Raw genomic sequence first — 15,000 nt, 5'->3', positions numbered from 1 at the left:
GAAAAAGAAAAGGGGAAACAACGAAAAGAAAAACAAAGCAAAGCCAAAACAAGCGACTCGGAGTCCAAAGTCCCGCATGCCGCCCGACGCCGCCCGACGCCGCCCAGTGGCCCGAGGAATAAGTGGATGCGAGATTTACGGAGAAGGAGGAAGGAGGATGAGGATTGGGAGGGGGAGGTGAGAGGGATGGGAAGGAAGGAGGAGATGGGGGAGAGGAGGGAGAAAGGGGAGCAGGGAAAAAGGGAGAGGGAGGGAGGGAAGTAGAGAGAGAGAGAGAGAGAGAGAGAGAGAGAGAGAGAGAGAGAGAGAGAGAGAGAGAGAGAGAGAGAGAGAGAGAGAGAGAGAGAGAGAGAAAGGGGGACATCGATGCAGACGTGCAATAGAGACATTTTTTTAGACAGAAAACCGAGAAGAGGAGAGGAGAGAAGTGAACGGGCGCAGGCATATATCAATAGAATAAACCTGACTTTGAAAGCCAAAGCGTTAGGAGAGAGAGGGGGGGAGAGGAAGGGGGGAAGCGGGGGAGATGGGAGAAAGGTGAGGTGGGGAAGAGGGGAGAAAGGGAAGACAGGGAAGGAGAGTGGGGGGAAGAAGGGGGAGGGGAAAGGGGAAGAAAAAGAGGGAGAGAGAAGGGGAAGGTGAGGAGGAAGAGAAAGAGAGGGGGGAGGGGGGGAGGGAGGGAGGGAGGGAGGGAGGGAGGGAGGGAGGGAGGAGAAGGAGGGAGAGAGAGGGGGAGGAGGAGCGGGAGAAGGGGATGAGGAGGAGGAGGAAGGAGGAGGGGGTGAGGAGGAGAAGAAGCCGGGAGGAAGAAGATGGGGGGAGGAGGGGAGAGCTTACCAGGTATTTTGTGAGGGTGACAACAACCTTGGAATCAATACCCTCTCATTCCCACACACGGACCACTTACAAGGCCCGCCTGATCACCGGTTACCGACCCAAAGGGCGATTCGCGACACTGCCACCTCCCTCAACACCCAGCCAGTCCAATCGAGGCGCCCCTAGATCGAAATAAGGGTGCAGGTGTCCTCGCGGGGCTGCTCCTACCACGCACGGGCACCCTGATCGGACTGTTAAAACCCGCTAATGCATTATCAATGAGTAACCGCCGTGGCATGTGAAACGCGGCGAGCCTCAGTAGGGCGATGAGCACCTACGGTCTCGCGCTCTCTCGTTCCCTCTTCGCCTTCTCTCTCTCTCAGTCCTTATGTTCTTTCCTCTCGTTCTCTCTCTCTCTATCTCTATCTCTATCTCTATCTCTATCTCTATCTCTCTATCTCTCTATCTCTCTCTCTCTCCCTCCCCCTTTCTCTCTATCTTTCTCTCTCTCCATAAGGCTCTGTCTCATCCTGTCTGTCTATATGACTCTTCATGTCTCTGCATTGTATTCCACTTTCTTTCTCTCAAATTTCTCTCTTTTCCCTCCCACTTCGCCCATTTTTTTCTTCTTCCTTTTTTCTATTTTCTATTTCTCTTCTCATCTCATCCATTCCCTCCCCGCCCTCCTGCCTCTCCGCGCGCGCACACCTGAGGCCTAAGTATAATGATAAAAGGCACGCTGTAGAGGCGCGTATGTATACACAACGTACCTCCTCCTCCCTGTTGGTTTATATAATGAAGAGAGGGAAGGGAGACTCACCTACACACCCGCGCGCCCGCGCGCATATATATACACATCCGCATACATACACACACAGACACCATCACGACCACTAATTTGGGAAGCGGCGCCGAACCAGCCTCGGCCGAACTTGGCTCTCCGCACGCACCAGGCCATGCCCAGGGCGACCCTTGACCCCGGTCCAAGCACAGGGTTCGGGGTCAAGGTCAAGGGACTGGGGCAGAGGGAAGGACTTGGGCAGAGGCAGGGACTGGAGCAAGGGGCTCGGCAGGGGCAGGGACCGGGGCAGGGAGGGGAGAGGACGGGAGGGTAAGGGCAGCGAGGGTGGTGGACAAGCTTGACAAGAGCGGGTTGCAAGGCTGGAGAGATCCTGCTGCAACAACCCTGCTACTGAAATATTGATGGCGACCTTAGGAGCGGCCGACACCCGCCACACGGCCCTGCATGGCACGCACGCACGCTCGCCGACGCTCGCCTCAGAACCCTTCGCTGGACCCGTCTTGGCTACTCGTCACCTGTCTGTCTGTCTTTCAGCCCGGATGACCACCTTTCTGTCCGCCTGACTACCATCTTTTCTTTCTCTCCGAATTCAGCCGCCATTAGTCAACAAAGACACATCAAATACACAGACAGGCACCTGTGCATACACACACAGGGCTAAGCAAGCAGAGGCACAGACTCACTCACAAATTAACGCAAACACCCACACACAGGTACGTATATTTCCCCGTCTTGGCGCAATTACAGGCCGCCTTGAAGAGCGGCGGGGGATCAAAGCCTCGGCTTAATAAACGCGACACAATGACCCGCCGCGACAAATGCACCGCAATCGAGAGTGAAAATTTACTGGCACCCCACAAGCAAGTGTCAAGGAGCGTGGCATCTAGCCCGTGAAAGGCCCAGATGGAGTGCCACATTAGTGCCTGGTGTACAGACAGCGGGGCACAGAGGCCACGTCATCGTGTAAACAAACACCGCATAACTACTGCCAGACAACCGCCCCGGCCGAGCCCCGGCCGCAACACCTGCTGGGCCTCCCCGCACGCGGCCGCCCTGAGCCCCACTCCGCGGACGTCCTCCACCTCCTCCTCGCCCGCCGCCGAAGCGCCGCCTCGGACGCCGCACTCAGTTCCTGCTCCACTTCCGAGCGACAACCTCTGCCGTGCCATTCCTCAGCGAAACGACCACTAGGCTCTGAGCCCAAAATTGCAACGAGCAAGACCTGCAACAAATCACGGACTTCAATAAACGTTCCACAACGCCGCTAGACTCCCCCCCCCTCCCCTCCCCTCTCCTCCTCCTCCCTTCCCTCTCCCCACCCCTCTAATCCTCGCCATAAATCCCGCCACAGCGCCAGCGTATTACCACGTGCGAAGCCTCCTTTCAAGAGCCGATAAAAAACAACAACCATTTTTCCCTTCGTTCCCGAGTACAAACGGATTTGCAAAAAATGTTCTTCGCAAAACTGCCTCTCATTATCGGGGGCGAAATCGCGGGGCATTTTGGCTTAATCCTCCGCAACGACTCAAGAAGAAGAAGAAACAGGAGAGGGCGATAGCAATAGTAAAAGAGGGAATAAATGAGGCGGAGGAAGGAAACCGATTGCGTAATGTGCGAGTGAGAGGCTTCCTTGTACCGGGCGCTCGACGGCTGCGGGACCCTCTCGCCGATAAGAAAGGGGGGGGGGGTGCAGAGGGAAAGGCTGAGAGAGAGAGAGAGAGAGAGAGAGAGAGAGAGAGAGAGAGAGAGAGAGAGAGAGAGAGAGAGAGAGAGAGAGAGAGAGAGAGAAAGAGAGAGAGAGAGAAAGAGAGAGAGAGAGAGAGAGAGAGAGAGAGAGAGAGAGAGAGAGAGAGAGAGAGAGAGAGAGAGAAGAGAGAGAGAGAGAGAGAGAGAGAGAGAGAGAGAGAGAGAGAGAGAGAGAGAGAGAGAGAGAGAGAGAGAGAAAGAGAAAGAGAAAGAGAGAGGAGAAGAAATGAGACAAGAAACAAAAAGAAAAAAAAACCGAGAGAAGCGAGAGCCGAAAGTGAAAGAGAGAGAACAGAAAGAGAGAGCAAGCAAGAGGGAGAAGACCTGAACATAAACAGCATCTCTCTTCCTCTCCTTCCTCCCCCTCCCCCTCTCTTTCTCCCTCCGCCCCCCCCCCTCCCACTTTCATTAAGAGGCCAGGAGCCAAGCGCCGCATCCAAACAGCCGCCTCACACCGCGACCCTTGAATCAAATCGTCTACCGACTTCCGCCCCCGCCCCACCCTCCTCCTCCTCCTCCCCCTCCTCCCCCTCCTCCTCCTCCTCCTCCTCCTCCTCCTCCTCCTCCTCCTCCTCCTCCTCCTCCTCCTCCTCCTCCCCTAAACCCCACCTCATCTCCTTTCGAAACCCATCTCCCGTTCCTTCCTCATCCATCCCTCAAGCTCGACCTCACCTCTACCCTTTCCCCCTTCCCCACCCCCACCTTCAACTTCACCCCCAACCCACCCTTCCCCACCCCCACCTTCAACTTCACCCCCAACCCACCCTCATCCTTATCTCCAACCTCTTTCCCACCCTACCCTCACCCCCCATCACCTCCCCTTCTTCCTCCACCCTCAGCCCCCCCCCCCCCCTTCGCCCTCCCTCCCCCTTCCCGATGCCCGCAACCTGCATGTAACCCCCCCCCCCCTCCAAGATAACATTGCCTCAATCGGGAAGAATAACATGGGGGGGGGGGGGGGGGAAGAAGAAGAGAGGGAAGAGGGAAGGAGGGAGGGAAGAGGAGAAGGGTGAAAGAAAATGAACGAGGGAGGAAAGAAGAAAAGGAGAGGAAGAGACTGAGGAAGGAAAGAGATGGAGATAGAAATAGACAGACAGACAGACAGAGAGAGAGAGAGAGAGAGAGAGAGAGAGAGAGAGAGAGAGAGAGAGAGAGAGAGAGAGAGAGAGAGAGAGAGAGAGAGAAAGATCGACAGGAAGACATGCAGGAAAGAGATCGACAGGGCATGGAGAACAGAAAGAAAAATACATAAATATAAAAGTCATTACTCCCCTGACCAATCGACAGCCACCCGATAAAAAAAAAAAAAAAAAATACTCACTTTTAGTTACAAGAAATAAGAGCCATAATTCATTTCATGGGATAATCACACCACGGCGTTAATGACCCCCTCATTACCGCCTCTCATTAACCTGATTGCGGAACGTTAGCGAGCGTAAAATTCCTTACAACCACTTTTTTTTCCCCTCCGCGCTTGATTTTTCCCTCCTTTCTTCTTTCATTTTTTCGTCTTCCTCCTTTCACTTGACTCTTTCTCCTTGCCTATTATTCCCTCTCTTCTCTACTCTACTCTCTTCTTTCTCTCTCTCCTCTTTCATTTTCTTGTCCCATTTCGTTTCTTAATTCTCTTATTCTCTCTTAATTCTCTTTACCATCCTTCTATTCTCTCTTCCTTTCTTCCCTTTCCTTCCTTCCTTCTTTCCTCTCTCCCTTCCCTCAAGTTCCTTCCTCCCCTCTTCCTCATTCCCCCATTTTCCTTAAACATTCCCCCCCTCTCTTTCTCCCTCTTACCCCCCCTCCTACTCATTTCTCGGGGCACGAAAGAGAGGGGGGGGGGGACACACGAAACCCCACACGTCCTTTCTACGCCATCTACTGTGCCTTTATCTACCTCATTCTACTTGACACCCACACAGCACATCGGGGCTAACCCAACCTCAACCCCGCCACTCCCAACGGTGCCATTTCGGTGCCAGGAAGGGAGGGGGATGGAGGAGGGGAAGGAGGAGGGGGAGGGGGGGATAAAATCGCTCGCTTTACGGCCATAAGCAACCCGACGGAAATTAACTTTTCTCAAGAGCGGGTTTTCTGCGTATCAACGGAGGAGGGGGGAGAGGGGGAGAGGGGGAGAGGGGGAGAAGGGGGAGAGTGGGAGAGGGGGGAGAGGGAGGGGAGGGAAGACAGGGAGGGGAGGTGAGAGGGGATAGAGGGAAGGGATATGAGAGGGGACAGAGGGAAGGGAGGTGAGAAGGAAGAGAGGGAGGGAAGGAGGGGTGATGAGAAGGAAGAGAGGGGAAGGTAGAGAGAGGGAAGAGAGGGAGGAGAGGAGAGGCGAGGATTGCGGAGGAGTGGAAGGGAAATGGAGTAGGAGGGAGAGAGGGTGGGGAAAAAAGGGAGGGAGGATGGACTGAGAGAGAGCAGAAAAGAATGCATATATGAAAGAATGAAGGAAGGAACGACGAAAGGTGAGAATCCGAGTAAATAAAAAAATATTCATAAAACAAAGATAAAGAAAATAAACAGGAATAGAAAGCTAAAACCAAAACAAAACCAACACCCCAAAGAAAACAAAGCAAAAAACAAACCAACAAGCACAAGTCTGCACTCGGCCCCATCCCAACGCCAAAACAGGTGTTCGTTCCTCAGCTGCTGGCGCATGAGTGCCAAGGCAGTGCCACGTGCGGGGGGGGGGGGGGATGCACCTCTTACTTTAAAGTTAAGAGAGAGAGAGAACGGGGGAAGCGGAGGGGGGGGGGGGGAGATGAATGAGACGATAGCTGGTGGAGGGACGAAAGTGAGAGGAGAGGAGAGGAGAGGAGAGAGGAAAAGGAAAAAGAACAGACGAGAAGGAGAGAGGGATAGGAAAAGATGAGAGAGAGAGAGAGAGAGAGGAGAGACGAGAGAGGAGAGAGAGAGAGGAGAGAGGAGAGAGAGAGGAGAGAGGGAGGAGAGACAAAAGAGAAGAGAGAAGAGATAGGAGAGACGAGAGAGGAGAGAGTGAGGAGAGAGGAAGAAGAGAGAGGAAGAAGAGAGAGGAAGAAGAGAGAATGTGAGGAGAGAGTGAGAGAAGAGAGTGAGAGGAGAGAGGGAGAGGAGTGTGGGGAGGAGGGGAAGGAGAGATGTTACATAATAAAACACTATCTGGCAACGCTGACCTTGAATTTCCAAAGCCTGAAAAAGAAAACCAAAAACAGAAGAGAGAAGACAGGAGAGACAGAAAAAACACAGAGAGAGAGAGAGAGAGAGCGAGAGCGAGAGAGAGCGAGAGCGAGAGAGAGAGAGAGAGAGAGAGAGAGAGAGAGAGAGAGAGAGAGAGAGAGAGAGAGAGAGAGAGAGAGAGAGAGAGAGAGAGAGAGAGAGAGAGCGCAAGGAGGGCGCCCAGACTCCTCAAGTGTCCGAGCCATCAGGAGACGGTGAGGCCTACCTGCGGGCCGGGGCAGCGAGTCGCGTAACAAGTGGCGCCGCGAGGGATCATCCCCTCCCCCTCCCCCTCCCCCTCCCCTCCCCCCATTTTCACCTCCACCTCCACCCCCACGAAACGTCCAACGTATAAAATAAACAAACAAGAAAATAAATGACAGTACCCACGAAATATAAAACACCGCAGGGGCCATAAATCAGACAAACAAAAAATATATAAAAATAATACCAGCCTAGCAAAATCACCAACAGCATCCCTTGTTGTCTTTAATACACAGCATCACAAGAAGAAGCATCATTTACATCTGAGCAAAGATAAAAAAATACTGTCTATTAAATAACCCAAGTTTAATCGGCTGAGAAATCGACACGTTCACACGACTTCTTCTCCGAGGAAATGTAAACAAACAAACAGAGAGAAACAAGAGAAACAAGTAAACGACGATTCAACAGACACGAGCCAAACCAATAAACAAAAAGCACACAACACAAACAAAGAAAAGACAACAAAACGTAAATTAGTCAAAGCAGGACAAAAACAAAAGAAACAAACCAAACAAAAAACAAGAAAACTGGCCTCTTGCAAAAGCTGAAGATCTTCGAGAATTTCCGGGACATCCTGCCCCCCCCCTCCCTTTCCCCCCTCCCTTTCCCCCCTCCCGCCTTCCTCCCCCCTACCCTCCTTTTAAGATTCTTCAAGCCCGACATGAGGATGTTTATCCCCTCCCCTTCTCCCTCCCCCTCCTCACCCCCCTACGTGAGGAAGGGGGTACGGAAGGAGGGAAGGCGTATGGGAGGGTCTATGAGGATTTTCCAATGTTCAACGATGTTAAATTTGTTAAATTCTCTCACTGCCATAACAGAGGAGGTACAGGGGGGGAAGAGGGAGAGAAAGAGAGAGAAAGAGAGAGAGAGAGAGAGAGAGAGAGAGAGAGAGAGAGAGAGAGAGAGAGAGAGAGAGAGAGAGAGAGAGAGAGAGAGAGAGAGAGAGAGAGTCAAAGTCAAGAGAAGAGAGAAGAAAGATGAGAGATGAGAGAAGAGAAAAAAGAGCTAGATAAAAGAGAAGAGAAAAGAGAGGAAAGAGGTAGAAATCAGATAAAAGATAAGAGAGAAGAAAGAAAAGAGATAGAAGAGAAACACATCAGTTGGGGCTCTCTCCCTCTCCCTCTTCCTCACCTTCTCCTTCTATCTCTCCCTCTCCTCCCTCTGCCTTTCCCTCTGACTCTCCTTCGCCCTCTGCCTCTCCCTCTCCTTCTCCTTCTCTCTTTCCTTCTCTCTCTCCCTCTCCATGTCTCTCTCTCCCTCTCCTTCTCTCTCTCTCCCTCTCCTTCTCTCTCTCTCCCTCTCCTTCTCCTTCTCCCTCTCCTTATCTCCCTCCCTTGCCTTCTCTTTCTCCCTCTCCTTCTCTCCCTCCCTCTCCCTCTCCCTCGCTGCATTTGCACGGCTGGACGTCGCGTTGCACGGCCCAATAGCAAATGTTTTCGAAAATGGTTTGGAGGCAGCCGCGGCATTTCCGATTCTCTGTCCTTTCCTGTTTCTTTCCCTCTCTCTTTCTCCCCCTTTCTCTTTCCTTCTCCTTCGTTCCATGACTGATGCAGCAAGATAAAGAACAAAGGGGAAACCCTGGAGAGAGGGAAGCAGGGAACGAGAAGAGAGGAAACAGGGAAGGGAGACACCAGGAGAGAATATTGGATATATAGAGAAAGGGAAAAAAGGAAAGCACGACAACAAGAGAGAGAAGACACATATAGATAGATAGATAGATAGATAAATAGACAGATAGATAGATGGATAGATAGCTAGAGAGAAAGAGATAGAGAAACCGGGAAAGCTCACAACCAGCGTAAAGCTCCAACTCCGATGCGTATGGAGAATGGGCCACAGGTAGAAAAGGAAAGAGCTAGAGAGAGGGGAAAGAAGGAAGAGAGAGAGGGTACGAGAGGGTAAGAGAGAATGGAAAGAGAAGGAAGAGAGAGAGACAGAGAGTTAGAGCCCAGGGGAGGGAGGAGGACAGGAAGGATGGGAGGGAGAGCGCGGGGGAAGCAGGCGTGTGGAGCTCAATATATTGATCTCCGCGTGGCAACAGAGGCAGCCGTCGCCCGCGATATACGCCGCCACGGCCAACCTCTCTACCTTAATGGCCAAACTACCTGGCCGTCGCCGACGCGGGCCACAATAACTGGGCCATTCGCACGAGGCCACGAGGATGACCTGCGCCCGAGCAACGCCTCGACGCGGCCAAGAGATCCGGGCCGCAGCGCTGGCGGGGGAGAGACATGTGGGTGCCACTCGGGAACACATGTGGGACATGGGAAGGGACATGGGGAACGCGCATACGCACACACACACTGACTTGCAGGCATACACGCCATCGGTCGCTATGCACACTGATTCATTGCACTCTCTCTTGTTTAGGTCAAATGCACGTTAGGTCATCGAGACGGGAGGTCACTGGCCGAACGCTCTTGCCCTCCCTCCCTCCCTCCCTCCTCCCTCCTCCCTCCTTATCCTCTTGCTCTTCACCTCTTCAGACACCGCCAAGCTTTGAGTGCAACTTTGTCAAGCCGCTTTTGAACCCACAACAAACCTCGATACACGAACTCCCTTTTAATTACAGCACAAAGGGCGCCTGTGCCTCTCCCCCGCGCCCGCCGCCGAGCCGAGGCAGCAAACGCCTCGAGAGCGTTGCAGAGGTGAGCGACCGCCCTCCACACGAGGACGACTCACGCCCCGCTCGCGCGCCCAAAAGGCGGCGTCGAGTCCTCGAGGGCGTCTCACGGCCTGTCTCTTTGCAACGACAAACAATCGTCGCGCGGTAACCTTTCGGCGCTCGCGTGTCCCTCGCCCGCCTCTGCAGCGCGACAGCAACACACGCCCACGACACACCTCCAGCACGCCGCCATTCCTTCACGTCCCTTGGCCACCTGTCAGGCAACAACAACCCTCTCGTCTCCTCTCCCCTCCCCCTCCCCTCCCCACATCTACCCCCTTTCCGTCTCCTCCCTTCCCCCTCCTCCTCCCCGCCCTCCTGCTTCCCCCCAACACCTCCCCCGCCGGGCCGGGACCTGGAGCGTCTCCCGCGCCCGCAAGGATGAAGCAGGATAATGCCCACATCCTGGCCTGGCCTCGGCACTGGCACTTGCAGGCACTCGCCTCCCGTCGGGCGGAGCGTGGCGGCCGCCGTTCGTTTTCCGACTCCCGGGCTCAACGGCCTCGCCTCACCTCTGGCAACCGGGGGAGGGGAGGGGAGGGGGAAGGCAATGGGTGGGGGGAGGAGGAGGAACTCCTCTTGTTTCCAACTGGCGAGGATCTGACAACAAAGGAGGCCTCCTCTCCGCCACGCCCCCTCCGGAGCCAGGAGGAGGAAGCGAGACGCCGTCGGACATCCTTCGCTCCTCCGGCGGCCGCGGGAGAGGCGTCCCGGCATGAGCGAGGCGGAGGCCGGAGTGTCCGTGAGACGAGGCCCGTCGAGGCCAGAGGGAGAGGCAATGGGAGAGGGAGAGAGAGCCTCGCCACGCCCCCTCTGAAATTCCCAGTGACACATGGCGGGGGCGCAGTACTTGCAGAGTCCTTCCGAGGCCTCGCCGCCGCCCCTTCCCCGGAGGGCGACGCCAGCGCATCCTAGAGGTCACACACATCCCATTTCCGGCGAGGCAGAGCTCCCGCGAAAGCAAATAACCCTGAGAGAAGCGCAGCGTACACAGCGGGTGCCGGAGAGAGCGCGCGCCGACACGGAGGAAGTCGCCTCACACCAGGACACGGCCCGAACCAACACTGAACCTTCCCAGTCCGGGTACCTCTCTCTCTCCCTCACACTCCCTCCCTCCCTCCCTCCCTCGGCGCAATCTCACTACGCTCCCTCATCCCTTCGTCCCTGTCCTTCTCTCTCTCTCTCTCTATCTCTCTCCTCGTTCTCTCTTTCCCTTTCTACTTTCCCACCTCTCCCCCTTTCCTCCCATCGCTACTCCCTCTCCTCTCCGTCCCTTCCACCTCTCCCGTCCGCCTGTGTCTCTCGGCCACTTATTCATCCCTTTCGCCGAGTCTTTTTCATTCATTCGCCATTGATTAACTTCCAGCCGGGCACGCTGGGTTTCCCCCCATTCACCGCAACGCCTTCCTCCGCGTATCCTACAGGCGAGTCCTTCGAACGTCGATCCTCCGAGTCCTTTGCGCGGGTATTCTTTCGAGTCCTTCAGTGGGAGTCCTTCGTCTCTCTCAGTCGGGTATCCTGGGTCCTTCTCGCAGGTACCCTTCCGAGGTTTCTGGGGGACGTCGTAGGAGTCTTTCTTCCCTTACAGACGTCCATCCTTGTCATGTCACTTCGGGAGTCTTGTGGCAACGATCAACGACCAGTTCGCCGGGTAACATCAGGCTCTCTTTCGCCCGTTTCACTTCGAGAACGATTTGTTTTGGTCGGAAATCTACCCAGTCTGCTTACCACTCTCTTGCCTCTTGTTGTTGTCTATTCATCTGAACCTCTGAATATCTGTGGGTCTGAATGCCTTATTAATGTACTAATCCATCAGTGTGTGTGTCTCTCTCTTGACGCCACTGTGGAATGGACAAGAGACGAATCTTCCCGCTTCATTACGTATCACTGCTCACTTTAGTTTTTCAATTTTCCTCCCTCCCTCCTCATCTCTCCCTGTCTCCCTCCTCCTCCCTCACTTCCATCTCTTCCTCCGCGTCCCCTACTCTCCCCTCCCCCCACCCTCACCTTTACCTTTTCCTCTCTCCCACCCTACCCTAATCTCCCTCACCTCTAATTCTTCCTCCCACCCCCTCCTCTCCCCCTTCCCTCTCTCACCTCCACCGCTCCCCCCTCCACCTCCTCCTACACACCAGGTCCTCCTCAAAGCGACAATGAGCATCCACTCAAGCGGTCGTTTTGTTGTTATGCTTTCCATTCAAGGCGGGCAAGCGCTCCACAAAAGCAAAGTTTTCCCGCTCACGCACCTACGCACACTCACGCAGGAAGATTAGTTTGTGACTAATCTAATTATATCTTGCAGGAACGATTCCATTTTGTTTTTACTTGAAAAATATCTTGTCGAAGCGAAATCCAATGTAACGATGAACTCCAGCAGTGATTATGATGCTGATACTTACGGTGATGAATATGATGACGATGGTGATGAAGATGATTGATGATGACATACACATTAAATATCAGTGGTAATAACGATAACACCTAATCGTTGATGATAGTAACAACGACCATAAACAATAGTCGACAGCGATAACATGACAAAAATAACAACACTCATCACCACCACCATTTCCAGCAACACCAGCGCCCATAATCTTCCACGGAGCCAACAGACCAAAGACCGTCACGAGGAATAAAACGTCAACAACATCGCTGCCCGTCTGCCTATCGGTATAATTAGCTCGCCCTAATTGGTTCCCGGTCGCTAATGACGGCGGCCGTCGGGTTCCAAACGTCTCGCCGACTCGGGACGCGGGACTCCGGACCTGGGACTTGGAAATCAATTACGCGGCTGCTTCTCCTCCGCCCCTTCTTCAGGTTGTCCGGGAGGAGTATTAGGACGGGGGAGGAGGAGGAGGCGGGGGGGGGGGAGGAGGAGGAGGAGGAGGAGGAGGAGGAGGAGGAGGAGGAGGAGGAGGAGGAGGAAGAGGAGGTGGAGGCGGAGGAAGAGGATGTGGTGGAGGAGGAAGATGAGGTGGAGGAGGAGGAGGAAGATGAGGTGGAGGAGGAGGAGGAGGAGGAGGAGGAGGAGAAAGAGGAGGTGGAGGCGGAGGAAGAGGATGTGGTGGAGGAGGAAGATGAGGTGGAGGAGGAGGAGGAAGATGAGGTGGAGGAGGAGGAGGAGGAGGAGGAGGAGGAGAAAGAGGAGGTGGAGGCGGAGGAAGAGGATGTGGTGGAGGAGGAAGATGAGGTGGAGGAGGAAGATGAGGTGGAGGAGGAGGAAGAGGAGGAGGAGGAGGAGGAGGAGGAGGAGGAGGATGTGGTGGAGGAGGAAGATGAGGTGGAGGAGGAGGAAGATGAGGTGGAGGAGGAGGAAGAGCAGGCGGAGGAAGAGGAGGTGGAGGTGGAGGTGGAGGAGGAGGAGGAGAAGGAAGAGGAGGTGGAGGCTGAGGAAGACGAGGTGGTGGTGGAGGAGGAGGAGGAGGAAAAGAAGCAAATAGAAAAGGGATGCAGATGCAGAAAAATGGAAGGTAAAAGAGAGAGAAAAAAAAAAAAAAACGAGAGAGAAAAAAAAAAAAAAAAAAAAACATATAGATATCCAGAGACAGACAAACAGAGACATAAATAGCATGCAAAATACACCTGGGACGCGTTGGCATTACAAGGTGGTGGCACTTGCTAGCGTCTCAGTGGCCCTGCTTAGAAATTCCCCGGCGGCGGGCGCGCTTCCCGCTAAATTGGCTTCATGACACGCCGGCACGCAAGGCCTCAGGCGAAAGTTGTGCCGGGGGGGGGGGGGGGGGGAGAAGGGGGAGAGGGTGGGAGGAGACGGTAGGGGAAAGGGGAAGAAAAGTGAGGGGAAGAGAGAAAAGGTAGGGGAAGGGGGAAGGAAAAGAAGGGAAAGAGGGAGAAAATGGGAGGGGAAGGTAGGGTGGAAGGAGGAAGGGGGAGGGGGTAGGGAAGAAAGGTCTGGCCAGAGGGAAAGGCTAAGCACAGGGGTGTGGCTCGCCCTAAGGTACTGCATTAAGACATGCTGCACCACAGAGCCCCACCCACAATACTTGCAGGGACACCCTTCACCCTTCAAGCAAGCCCCAAGAGAAAGACAAAAGGAAGCACCATCTATTCACCCTCCAAGCAAGCCGGAAGCAAAAAAGTCGTTTCCGCACAGAAGGAGTGGCAGAAGCAGGGTGAAGCCCCGGGCACCATCGGTCCCTCTGGCATGCACCCTTTGCAGTAGCCAGCGCGGTCCCCGTCACCCTGGCCGACCCTCCGCTCCCGCCGGTCGATGCCATGTGCTAGGGTGGAGGGTATTATCGCATGTGTTACGATCAATGAAAACCATGAAGCAATGCAGGGCTCTCCAACCTCACTTAAGTCTGCGGACCTGACACTTCAGGCCCAACCTTCCCCTCTTCTCTTACCTTCCTCTCCCCACCCCTCCTCGGCCCCTACCCCTTGCCTTATTCGGGGGAAATGGGAAAACGTGGAAGAAAAAGGAAGAGGCGGTAAAAAAAGGGGGAAAAAGGGGGAAAGAAATAAAGGGAGGGGAAAAAAGAAGGGAAAAAGAAAGAAAAAAGAAGAAATGAGGAATAATAAGGGGGGGAGAAAAAACATTTTTTAAAAATAAAAAGGGGAAGGGAGGGGGAAAGGGGGAGGGGGAAGGGGGAAAGGGGGGGAAAGGGGGAAAAAGGGGGGTAAAGGGGGAGGGGGGGGGGGGTGCAGGGGAGGAGGGCAGAAACCATTGAGGGGAAATTGTCCACTTCAGCTAACCTCCCCAATTAACGCAAAATGAAAAAAATGCGAAGGGTTTGGAGGCCCTGGAAGGGTTTTGGACGAAAAGACGACGCTTTTTTTAGTTTTTCAATGCTTCTTTTGCCGGAAACTTTTAGGATAAGCCAAACGCCTTCGTCCGCTGCACCGACAATGACTTTGCAGAATTCGGAAGCGAAGCGAGGGCACTCTCTCCCCCGCGCGAAGGCTATTTACAAATCCCCGCAAAATTATATTCGTATAAATCTAATCTCTCGCTTTTATTACTTTTTTTTCAAGGGCGAGACAACACACCGAGAAAAGAAACACAAATAAAATAAAAATATACTGATTAAATCCACCAAAAGAAAACACGAACAATTAAACATAATCCCCTTAACAGAAACACACAACACAACAGAAAAACAACAACTAATAAACAGAAGTAAAATCCCCGTTTAATAAAGCACAAAAGACCCATCTTCCGCCCCCCCCCCCTCCACGCAGGCAGAAGGCCCACGTAATAACGGCGCGGCGTGCGAGCGAGCGGCGAGCGGCGGCCTAATTAACGCCCCTGCGACATGAAATGCGACCCCCGCAGGTGCGACCTCCCGTCCATAAACAGGAGGCCAATCACCCGAGACGCCGCGCTTACCTGCCAATCAACGGCGAGGAACTCATAGAGAATGGAATAAAAAGGTAGAGTTAATAAAGGTGTCAATAAGTAGATAAGAGGAAAGTTATATCATTGAAAGCAGGTGTAATGATGGCTGTGTATCACTGCTGTTAATGGAATGCGTGTGTGTGTGTGTGT

General features: G+C 53.8%; 1 protein-coding gene across 2 annotated transcripts in view; it reads right to left on the bottom strand.

The window, feature by feature from the left end:
* The window catches only part of LOC125037810 (cytoplasmic protein NCK2-like), an 81,216-nt gene that overhangs the window by 19,858 nt on the left and 46,358 nt on the right, over positions 1 to 15,000 (bottom strand). The window contains exon 1 of one of the 2 annotated variants that reach the window (XM_047631037.1): positions 10,485 to 10,553. The exons of the other annotated variant lie outside the window; for it this stretch is intronic. The gene's annotated coding sequence lies outside the window, so the exon portion shown is untranslated. Of the gene's footprint in view, positions 1 to 10,484; positions 10,554 to 15,000 lie in introns of those variants that run through there. 2 annotated transcript variants of the gene reach the window in all.

Source organism: Penaeus chinensis, chromosome 24, assembly GCF_019202785.1.
Source record: "Penaeus chinensis breed Huanghai No. 1 chromosome 24, ASM1920278v2, whole genome shotgun sequence".
NCBI lineage: Eukaryota > Metazoa > Arthropoda > Malacostraca > Decapoda > Penaeidae > Penaeus > Penaeus chinensis.
The sequence above is the reverse complement of the archived record's forward strand: the minus strand, read 5'-3'. Positions and strand labels throughout refer to the sequence as shown.